This window comes from Cupressus sempervirens, chromosome 5 (genome assembly GCF_028749045.1).
Source record: "Cupressus sempervirens isolate cs-2001-9-10 chromosome 5, ASM2874904v1, whole genome shotgun sequence".
NCBI lineage: Eukaryota > Viridiplantae > Streptophyta > Pinopsida > Cupressales > Cupressaceae > Cupressus > Cupressus sempervirens.
In genome coordinates, this window is record NC_143122.1 from 773,661,674 (window position 1) to 773,674,138 (window position 12,465).

A 12,465-nucleotide genomic window follows, 5' to 3' on the forward strand; every position below is an offset into this window, starting at 1 on the left:
TATATTTAAAATATATTTACAATGCAGAGAATCTTCCCAATGTTAAAAACTAGGACTGGAGGAAATCGACATTACTTAATCATGCAATTCACGACGTTAGTGATCACTGACCACTCTTAAACTAAAAATTTAAAAATACTTATGAGAGAACTAAGCTGAACAAATTGTAAGTGTATATCTTATGCCTTCATTGGACAGATTCGAATCAAGAAAGTTACGACTTCATTTTGACAAATTCAATCTTCTTCTTCTTCCCTTAAAGTTTTTAAGATTAGAAATTCTGCATATACTCTGCACGAATGAAATCTTCTATATTGACAGGGATGCATCTGATCTATGAACTGAGGAACAGGGCCGACCTCTGTTCCCATACTTGGACCATAAAACATGGCAATGGAGATTCGATCCTTGTCCATGTTTGTGATTGCTCTGTGCTCAGCGCTCTGGTAAATTCCATTGCTCAGTACCTAAATTAAACACAAAAAGAAAAATTTAGATTTGATAAGAATTTGCTAGAATCAAACATTACTCCCCATTAATTAAACCCAAATAATAAATCAATATTGTAGAGGAAAGCCTTTTGTAATCTTGAATACATGAAACCTCTGAATTATACACCCATAGAAAAATTCTTGAAAACAAGTTAACATAAATTGATGGTTCCTGCAGGTTGTTTAGGCCTAAAGACTCTTGAAATTCATCTTAATTACCTCAAGCATGTTCCCAATATTGATAACCAGGGCACCAGGGATGGGTTGAACAGGAATCCATTGATCATCCTTGTAGATCTGTAGTCCAACTGTTTCATCGTCCTGCAACAAAACTGTCAAACCATTTCCATCTGAATGAGAGCTTAACCCTAGAACCAGATCTAGTCTTGGGCAGGGTGGGTAGTAATTCATTCGCATCCTCTCTGCTATTTTCCCACACACGTTAATGAAAAAATTTGGATACTAAACAGTGTTTCATGTCTTCAAAACCGAATATGGATGAGGCAAATTAAAGGAAACCCGACACAAAAGAAACATTTTCTTCTATATAATCAATGATCAGGATCGAGGATGTGGAGAAGCATTGGCTGCCGGCTGGGTAGGGTTTTTCCCCTACCCTGTTCTTGGTGTTTGATCTTTACTATTTTTTTGTTCTGTTTGGATTGCTAGCTACTGGACATAATTTGCGTCAGTGTTTTTGAAAATCTTCTGCAGTCAATTTTGGATTGGGGTTTTATTGTTTGCATGGCAGGGCCTGAGATTTCTTCTCCGTTGGTGAGAACAGATGGTTCTTCTCCAACTATGCATGCAATGCGATCTGAATCGTTTTATTCAGGGGAGAGCTCCAAGCTGAAAAAAGTTAATAGTTGTTTTCCACGTAGCCATGATCGCCCTGTTCTGGTTATTCCTCCAACGGTTGTAATGGAGGACATTGATTATTGGACCAAGCATGCTTTGATATGCAAGTTTCTTGGAATCCGGATTTCCCTATCCGCTCTTGAGGCATGGATCCGCCGCTCTTGGCAGGTGGAAGGCGATATGGAGATTATGTTGGCAGGGAATAGTTATTTTTTTGTTGTATTCTCTTGCATGTCTGATCGTGATCATGTTTTTGAAGGAGGCCCTTATTTCTACAACCATGTGGGGCTATTTGTCAAACCTTGGCATTCAGGTTTTAATTCTGCTGAGGATCTCCCTTCAACAGTGCCAGTTTGGGTTCGCTTGCCTCGTCTTCCCTTGGAATTTTGGCGTGAAGACATCCTTCGACAAATTGCTGCTTTGTTGGGAAGCCGGTTGTGATCGCACATCAATCCCTCGATAAAAAGGTTATTCCTTATGCTAGAATTTGTGTTGAAATTAATTTAAATAACCCATTACGAGATTCTTTGGAAATTTGTCTGGGGGATTCTTCTTGGGTGTAGCAGTTAGATTATGAATCCCTCCCTTTTCGTTGCCGGATTTGTCATGAGTATGGTCATTTATAGCGTCAGTGCCCTCGTAACTCGAGTTTCAAAGGAGTGGATGGTTCTACAGCTGGCAATGCTGGTGGTTTGGTAGATACTACAGGGAAAGGACAATCTCAAATGGTTAATACTACCAAGGGGATGAATCCGCAAGATGCTACAGGTAGGGGTAAGGCTCAAATGCAGGATAAGGATGGATTTACCCCTGTTCGCCCTCGAGCTAAGGGACGTGGTCAAAAGAGGCCTTTCAAAGAAAGAGTATCTGATTCAAGTTTTAACTGCTTTGAGGTGCTAGATAGTATGGTTCTAGAGGAGGGTATTCCTCCTCCTATCTCTTCTGATCCAGTTTGCTCAGATGAGAGATCTGCTCCTAATGATGCTTGTGGGGCATCTCAAGTTGTAGTATATCAGAACTATGAGGTTCCTGTAGCTCCTGTGATAGAGGCTCTAGTGACTCATGTAGTGTTGGAAGATAATGATGTTGTTTTGGCTGACTTGGTTAAGGATGTGCTACCATCAGGTAAAGGCAAGGGATCTCCTCTCCCCTTGGGGTTGCTGCCTCGACCCTTTAAGCGAGCTTCTTCTACTCCCCCTCTAAGGAGTCAGCACAAAATAGACCAAGAGAAGATTAAACTCATAGGAGATATATTGATTGAGTCTGGTTCAGTGAAACCTTTGGATTCTCATTTTTCCAGTTCTACCCAATGATGATTATTCTCTCATGGAATGTAAGGGGGTTGAATAGCATCCCTAGACAAAAGGCTATTCATAACTTGGTGGTTGATCATAGTCCTGATGTTTTTTGTATCCAAGAGACTAAGCTCTCTGTGGAGTCTATGGTCCAACATGCCTCTAGTATTTGGTCTCGTGGCCAATGCCAGTGTGTTGGGGCAACAGGCAGTGCTGGTGGTTTAGCTATATTTTGGGATCCTCAAAAAATTTCTCCTCTTGGTTGGATGTCTTCTCGCTCAGCTCTCTCTATGGTAGCTTTTGCTCTATACTCAGGAGAGGTAATCATGGTTACTAATGTGTATTTACCTGTTGATCTTGTGGGAAAGGAGGAACTTTGAAAACATATTCAATATGTTAGAAATTGTCATCCTTATCATCCTTGGGTGTTAGCAGGGGACTTCAATTCAGTTTTAAGTTTGGAGGAGAAGCATGGTGGTTTGGCTAGATTGGGGCCTTCTTCTGCTCTTCTTCGACAACACATATCTCTTTTTCTTCTCTCTGATGTTAAGCCTTCTAATGGTCTCTATACCTGGAATAATCGCAGGACTGGTGGTGCTGCTATCTCAGAACATCTGGATAGATTTTTTATTTCTTGCTTCTAGGTTAGTGGAACCCTTGCTATCTCTTCAGAAATCCTTGATTGGAGGGGTTCAGATCATTGGCCAATCAAATTTTTTGCTATAGGGGCTTATGTTCCGAAGCATCCTCCTTTTAAGTTCCAGTTGATGTGGCTTCGTGACTCCTCTCTTCATGATTTTGTTTTTTGTTGGTGGAAAGATGGTGCTCCTACATATGGTACTGCAATTTTCTCATTTTCTAAAAGGCTTCAATATGTTAAAAGGAAGCTCAAGATATGGAATAGGGAATGCTTTGGGAACCTTCACTTTATGAAGAGGCTTTCTCAAGAAGATCTTGATGTCATAACAAGGGAGATTAGAGATCGAGGTTTCTTAGAGGATCTTGGCAAGGCTGAATCCCTTACTTCTAGAGCTCTAGAAGAATGGGAACTTTGAGAGGAAATTTTTTGGAAGCAAAAGGCTAGAGTTGATTGGCTCCAAGAAGGTGATCGAAACACTGCCTTTTTCCATAAAACAATGCAATCTTGTTGGAAACAGAGCACTATCTCTTCTCTGGTTAATTCTCAAGGTACCCAACTGACTTCCTTGCCAGCTTTGTTCCAGGAGGCTATTTCGTACTTCTCTACCCTCTTCTCTGAGGACTCTCCTCCTACTCATAATGAAGAAAATATTATTTTGTCCTGTATTCCTTCTCTTATCACTCAGGAAATGAATGATTATCTCATGCATCCTATCTCTTTGGAAGAGCTGGAGGAGGTGGTCTTTGGCATGCCTAAGGGGAAGGCTCCTAGTCTTGATGGCTTTCCAGTTGAATTCTTTCAGAAATTTTGGGACATCATTAATCATGATTTGTTGGAGGTGGTTAAAGAATCCTATGCTAGCAAGCAGATGCTTCGAGCTTTGAACTCTACATTCTTGACTCTTATTCCTAAGAGAGAGAGGGTGCTAATCAATTAGAGTTTATTAGACCAATTGCCTTATGTAATGTGGTTTACAAAGTTATTACTAAGTTGATTGCTGAGAGACTGAAAAGGTGGCTTTCCACTATTATCTCAGAAGAACAAGGTGGTTTTGTTGCTAGCAGACAAATTTTGGATGGGGTGGTTATTGCTACTAAGGCTATTCACTCTATGGCTACTTCAAGGGAGAGAGCCATGTTTGTTAAGCTGGATATGGGTGAGTTGGATTATGAGTTGTGTTACTTCTGCCTCTCTTTCTATTCTTATTAATGGTCAACCTTCTCAACTATTTGGTGCTTCTAAAGGCCTCTTCCGGGGTGACCCTCTCTCCCCATATCTATTCATCATCATGGCTGAAGGCTTGGGCAGATTCATTAAGCATCAGGTGTCCCAGAATTCTATTCAAGGGTGGCGGTGGGGTAATGGCTTACCTTCTCTTTCCCATCTTCAATTTGTTGATGATTATGCTCTTGCTGGTATTGCTAGGATCAAGGAAATTGAAGCCTTTTGACATGCTTTGGACATTTATTTGGCAGCTTCAGGCCAGAAAGTTAATGAGCACAAATCTTTCATTTACTTTTTTAACACTCCTGATTCTATTCAGCACAGGATTGTTGGTATCTTACGGTTTCAAATAGGTTCATTTCCTTTGATTTATCTTGGCATTCCTATTGCTATTTCCAAGTAGCCACATCTCTTCTGGCAAAATTTGATTACCAAGCTTCAGGATAAGGTAAATCATTGGACTCATAGATGGCTTTCTACTGCTGCCCAGGTTACTCTTCTTCAAGCTGTTATCCAAGCTCTTCCTACTTATAGAAGCATGGTTCATGCTGCAACTATTTACTTTCTCAAGGAGTTTGATGTTCTTTCTCGACAATTCCTTTGGAGTGGTAATTTTCATAGTACTAAATGGAGCTTGGTTAATTGGGCAACTATTTGTAGGCCTAAAAAGGAGGGTGGTGTTGGTCTTCGATTTGCTCTATTGAGTAGTCAAGCTTTGGTTGCTAAACTTTATTGGCGATGGTGCTCTGGACAACATCAACTTTGGGCTCGTATTATCACTCATAAATATTTTCATGGTGCTGATCCTTGGTCTGTTTCTGCACTTCCTCTTGAAGGTCATGGCTCAATGGTTTGGCATACTTTGAAGACAGGTGTGATGTTGGTGAAGAGGGGTCTATTCTAGATATGTAAAGGAGGTTCTCAGGCTTTGTTTTGGTCTAATGCTTAGGATGGATTCCCTTCCATTTTATCCATATACCCTCATCTGCAGCCTCTTTGTGACTCTTTTCTTGCCGTTGGATGGGATAAAGTGGCTCATTACAAGACTCCTTATCAATTGGGACCTGTTGTTGGTTACAAATGGAAGCATTCTTCTGATTGGCCTCCTGGAGGTATAGACATGGATCGTTAGGAACTTTCTCAAATTCTAGCCTCTAGAGAGTGTTCTTCTTTGCTTGGTCTAGATGTTTTGGCTTGGGGCGGTACCTTGCCTGGTAAATATCATGTCTCTACTGGGTATCAGGAGATAACTAGACAATTATTTGGGGATGCTGAGGTCCCTTGGTGGAAGCAAGTTTCGAATAAAGTTTCTTAGTCCAAGTGCAATTTTTTCATGTGGCTAGTGGCTCACAACCGTTGTCTTACCTGGGATAATCTTTGTAAACATGGATTTCAGGGCCCATTTTATTGTGTTTTGTGTGGTAATGGAGAGGAGTCTGTCTCCCATCTGTTCTTCCATTGCTCGTATTCTACTCAGATATGGCACCTTTGGTGGAGCGCTTGGGGTTGCTCTTGTCGGCATGCTTCCTCTTTGCCTGAGTTCTGGGCTCGCTTGGGTAGTGCTCCCTCCAACTCTTCTTCTCTCCATGCTGCTTGGATTGCTGGCCCATCTTTCATGCTTTGGCATATCTGGTTGGAGAGGAATCATCGCATATTCCAAGATGTTCGGCTTGGTGTTTTGCATCTTTGGTGGAAAATATCACATTCTCTTCAGGAAACTATTCTTGTGAAGTGTGAGCTTGATGGGGGTATGGATCCAGTTGATCTTGCTATCTATAATCACCTCAATTTTCATCTGTAGGATGGGGTTGCAGCTCATAGGTTTCCTTCTATGTCCAGGCAGCTTCAACATCAAAGGAAGGGTCGAGTTAACCGGGATGGGCACTGGACTCCTCCTCCCCATGGAGTTCTAAAAATTAACACTGATGGTTCTTCCCATGGGAATCCTGGTCTGGCTGGTATTGGCGGAGTGGCTCGTTGTAGTTCTGGGGATGTTAAATTTTTCTTCTCAGTTCATAAGGGTGATTATACTAACAATCTCATGGAAGCTCAGGCTATTTTATATGTTGTGGAACAGTGTTTCTTGTGGGAATGGAGTAAGATTATTTGTGAGTCTGATTCCCAGGTGGTGGTGAACATGCTTTCTTTACAAGAGCTTGAGGATGTTAGTTGGCAGCTGGCCACTGTTGTTAAGCAGATTCTTTTCTTCTCTTCCTCTTTTCAGTTCATTAGGTTCACGTATATTACTTGTGAATGGAATAGAACTGCTGATTGTTTAGCCAAATAGGCTTCTAGTCATGATCCGGGTTGGAATATTAGGGATAGGAGGAAACTGTCCTTTGAGATGGTGCAAGAATTTGATGATCTTGTTGCTCAGGATCGAGCTCCTTGTTGAGCTCTCCTTGTTGTATTCCTTTCCGTCTTAATAAATTTTTATCCCTCTTTTCGTTAGAACATTTTCTTGTTCAATAAAATACGATACCACACTATTAAACTTTCTCCATGAAATCTAATAACTATAATATAGGTTTCAAATACAACATTTCTTCAACTAATCCATCCTTCATTTGATTAGACAATTCAAAGATTTAAGAATAGAGAAGTTACAAACATCGAAGAACCAAACATCTAAACAGGAAATTTGATCCTCCTCGTCATTATTCAATCCACATTTTATTTTTTTCTTCCCCATTGATCGATCCATTTCCCTTCTATTCTACACTACCTCCCCCCTCTGCTATCAGTTTCTCATTTTCATAAATAGAGAACTTCCCAAAACCGAATACTGATAACTATCAAATAATCTCAAAATCGACTCGTTCATACAAAACACTTATTCGATTAAAATACTAACATCTACCCGACTTTACCCCACTAATTACATTGACATTGAAAAATAAACATTTATAATGCATATAATGTGTGAAATAGTTTGAATCTTGTGATGTCCCTGCATCATACTCCTGGGGACAGAAAATTTGAAGTCCCTTTGAATTGTTGTGATCTTCTTCTGAGTCTTCCAATTGTATGAAGGTTATAATGTTACCATAAGAATGACTGAATTGATGCCACTCGCCATAACATGCTGATTCCATTCTTCATGGTAAATATTTTTCTTGGCAAGTGTAGTGCTACCTTCTTTGAATCCTAGAAAAAATACCTTAGTCAGCCTCATATCACCTGCATACCAATCAGCTGGATCCACAATATGATCTTCTCCCTGTTTGTAAATCTCTAGAGCATCACATTCATCAACAAATACGTCTTCCTTGTCATCAATAGTCTTCTCCTCAGCATCTGATCTTTGTGTTACATCTTTTCCTTCCTGATCATTTGTGTCAACATCTCCATTATCCGAGAAAATAATTTCTTCAATCATACCTGTCTCCGCATCACAATCAGATTAAAAATTAAAATTTGATGGAAGTCAGATGGACAGAAATTTGAAGTGGATATGCTTCACATATCTATAACAAAGCAAAAAGAGAAAACAAAATTTACATAATCCTCACAATGAATTAGGTATCTAAAATCTGCTGGATTTGTTGGCCACAAATCCATTTTTCTGTTTCTTGGTGGCAGAGTATTCAAGGACATCATATCTGCCCAGTCTAGTACTTGGTCATCAGAGCCTACAAAGGCCTACCCATAGCCTTCTGACTCTTGTATTTTGTATCTTAATTTCTCCTCCAGAGGTAGTTGAATGAATTTCCTAACAATTTCCTTCATTCTTTCCATCAGAGACAGAGGGACTCCATGATTCACAGCCTGACAATATAGAGGAATAGATACCATCTTACTTAAACAAGCAATATAGGAGAATACAAATGATTAGGAAGAGAGCCTTGTATAGAGGACGGGTCATTTAAGCTACAAGATCATAATTTTTAGCAATTATTAGTCTAGTAGATAGTAAATTTTGAAGTACCCACCTGAAAAAATCCCCATTGCTGGCATGCAATACCAAGTTTCTCCAATTCCTTTTGCCTGGAGAGATCATTAGAATCACTCACAAACATGCCAATATCAATTATGGGGATGTCTATTTGAGGAGGAGGGAATCCATTTGGGTGCTCTTCCTCTAGTTTGATATACCTTTCCGGGAGGCTTTCAAGATTCTGGGATGCTAATTCCTGAACAATAGGAATTGAAAATCTTTTTGAAGTTCCATCAGAGGGATATTATGCCAAGGTAGAATTAAACATGATAGTTTTTTAATCTAAACAAATCACCTAATTCTTCCTACACTTACTTATGCTCCTCACTCTCAGAAACAAAAGCGAGATGTCCATATATATCCCCTCATAAACAAAGATATTTCATAATTTTGGACATTCTCATAAAAAAAGTATTAGATAATTGAGGAAAATTCTACGTTCACATATATTCTTATAAACAATGATAATTGATAATTGTGAAAAATTATGTCAATATATTTTCATAAACAATGATATAATTGTAGAAAATTCTACAAATTCTATTATTATCATAAACAAAGATATAATTGTAGAAAATTATATTGTTCTTATAAACAAAGATATTTGATAATTGTGGAAAATTTTATGTCATATAGAGAGAGTATCATAGATAAAGGTTTTTAATAATTAAATAAAAAAGGTACAAGTCTGATCTAATAAAAGTTCAAGTTTTCAACATTTGTTATTTTAAACATTGCTACTGATGTAAGAAAAGTTTATTGACCAATTAGATTGTTTGAATAAAGAAAGGTGCAGGTTTCAACATTTCAACATTGCTACAAATTGGATTGTTTGAATAAAGAAAGGAGTAGGGTTCAATATTTCTTATTCTAAGAAAGGTATCTAAAAAATTAGATTGATTTAATTAATTGGAAGAATTGTTATTTTGGAGTTTGAAATATGTTATGATAAAACAATCTCAACCTTTTTTTTACAGATATAATTTATGCAGAACATGTCAAGAAATATCAAATGGAAATCATTATTTTTTATTAAAAAAAAAGAAAGTTTTAATGTATGATTTATATATATATATATATATATATATATATATATATATATATATATATATATATATATATATATATATATATATATATATATATATATATATATATATATATATATATATATATATATGAGTAAGTATACATATATGAGTCTTAATTTCGTGGATTGAGATAATGTTCTTCTAGAAACAGACATTTGTATTAGGCTTGGATACCTGATCTAAATTTCAAAAAATAAGCAACCATTTTTTAAAAAATCGGGTGCCCATTTTTTATTTTCAAAAAATGGGTATCTATTTTTGAAATAAATAAATAAATAAATAATTTTTTGATAATGGGTGCCTATTATTTTAAAAATTTATTTATTTGAGATTTAAAATGCATTTTAAATTTGAAAAATACTTTTTCAAAATGGGTGTCATTACTTACAACATGGGGTAGGATTTTTTCATCCTACCTCAGACTTCAGTTCCGGATAGGCTTGGTGAGACCAAGCCTATGCCTTCACCTCTCAAGATTTGGCTAAGGCATTGAATTGACAAATTAAGGCTATGCCATAATTTTTAGGGGATCTTCCCTATCAAAAAAATTTATGAAATAAAAATCCATTAGAGTTCTCACTATCCTGAATTCATAAATATAAATTTTATAGTGTTATGATTTTATTTACTAATTTTGTATTTGTTTTAATCAAAGATGGTGCCTAAAAGTAAAATAGCAAGGTTCACTAAAACTTGAATAGATTTTTTCATTTTATGGTTTTTCTTAAATTAATTTATATGTCATTAATATACATACAATTCTTTTGAAGTTAAAAATAATACTTTTTGAAAAAAATGAAAATTTGATCAAATTATGGTGTCCATACATGAGAGGTTTTAAAATTTATCTTTTTAGCCAATTCAAAATTAATAATAAAAATTTAATTCGATTAAAAATTATAGAAAAATATTTCCATCATTCTTTGGTGTGTTAAGTAACTTCATTTAAAGAGATTTACAAAACTACATTTATTTCTATCAAATTATGGTGTTTGTACACAAGTGTAGTATGGTCCTAAAACAAACATTTTTAAAAAATGATTTTTAAAGATCCATACAAATAAATTTTAAAAAAAATAAAATCATATGGGTTCACAAATAAATTACATATTCAAAAAGTAGATTTCAATCACTACAATCTTTATTTCTAAAGTTTGTTTATATTCAATCTCTAAATGTATCAAATTTTGACATCAATTGATAAGAAATTTCAAAAATACAAAATTTAACATTTCCACTCTTTTCTCAAAAGTGAGACCCAACTTCTTGCACTTACCAATACATTTATGTGTGTGTGTGTGGAAGCTGAGAGTTACTAAGTCTAAAGCTTTGAGAATTCTCACCTTTCATAAATGTTTACAGTGAAGTAGTGGTTGTTCAAATCCCAATTAGGTAGTTGTTAACTTTTAATTCAATATATTTTATATAATATTAATTATTTTATATTTTTATTATTTTTATTTAAAATCAAAATAATTGAAATGTAATATCTTATTAACACAATATTATTCAAAATAGTATATAACATATTCACTACATACATACATACATACATACATACATACATACATACATACATACATACATACATATATATATATATATATATATATATATATAATGAAATATAGTTTAAAACAATTCAATTTAACAAATTTTAATAATTTAACTAATAAATATAATATTGAATTTGTAAAACTTTGAAAATCTAACCACCAATTTGTTTTCATATGCCAGTCAGGTTTACCAATGGTATTTAATTTATTTTAGTGCCATGATTTAATTTAGTTTCATCTTTGAGTTTAGTTTCATTTATTATTGTTAGAAATTAATTTTGTTTAACAAAATGTGTCACCACTCTCACTCTCTCACTCTCACTCTGTCCCCCATCCTCCTCTTCCATCCCTAATAACCATGTCCATGCATTCTATACCCTAATTATTCTCTTTATCTACCTCATATGTCTCCCCATCCCCATTATTTATCTACATCATATCTCTCTATGTCAACCTAATGTTTGTAGCCATATATCCCCTTATCTCACTCTTTCTCAATTCCGCTCCCTCACATCTCTTTATCTCCCATACTCTCTCTATGTCTACCTTATGCCTCTTACTCCCCCCCCGCCCCCTCTACTTGATCTCTCACCCTCATTACATTGTCTCACTCTCTCTCGCATGTCTTAACTTTTAAAGTTTGAATTTATTTCTAAACCATCTTTTGATTGTAATTTTAAAAGTTTGACTTAGTTTGTAAAGTTTGACTTATTTCTAAAATTCAATATTGTTTCTAGAACTTGATTTACTTTCTAAATTTTTGTCCAATTTTCTAAAATTGTTTTAATTTTTATTAAGTCGATAGGCTTTGTGTGGGAGCTTTGCTCCTAGAAATTATATTTTTTGATGGAAAAGTTGTAAGACCATTTTTTGAGTAGTTTTTTTTGGCATTGTAAAATTCTTATGTGTTTCTGCCCATTTTTTTTCAAATGAAAAAATAGAAAAAATCAATGTTGAAATAGTAAGTTACTCTTGGTTTTGATATATATATATATATATATATATATATATATATATATATATATATATATATATATATATATATATATATATATATATATATATATCACATTCATCATCTTATCATTTTTGAAAAATATTTGAGAGTTTTTGGGGAGTTAGATTAAGCATCAAGCAATATAGATAAATAGGAATTCTTGTAAGAGATTTTGTTCTTTATTTTTCATTGTTTTTTTCTTCTATCTGATTTGTGTTTTTGTATATCAAAGTCAAAAACTGAATGAGTAAAGGAGATCATATTTGTTAATCACTTTTGGAAGGTGTTTGTAAATATGCATACTTTGAAAATGTTAATGGCTGGTCCTTGGTTAGATTGTGGCAATTCTCGATGTTGCGAAGTTGTAATTATCATC

The 12,465-nt window shown here is 35.3% G+C and overlaps 1 pseudogene; it reads right to left on the bottom strand.

Annotated features, from left to right (window-relative positions):
- Window positions 1-214: 214 nt before the first annotated feature.
- LOC149558219 (protein LATERAL BRANCHING OXIDOREDUCTASE 1-like) lies at window positions 215-8,713 on the bottom strand (annotated as a pseudogene).
- Between the last annotated feature and the right edge of the window lie 3,752 nt (window positions 8,714-12,465).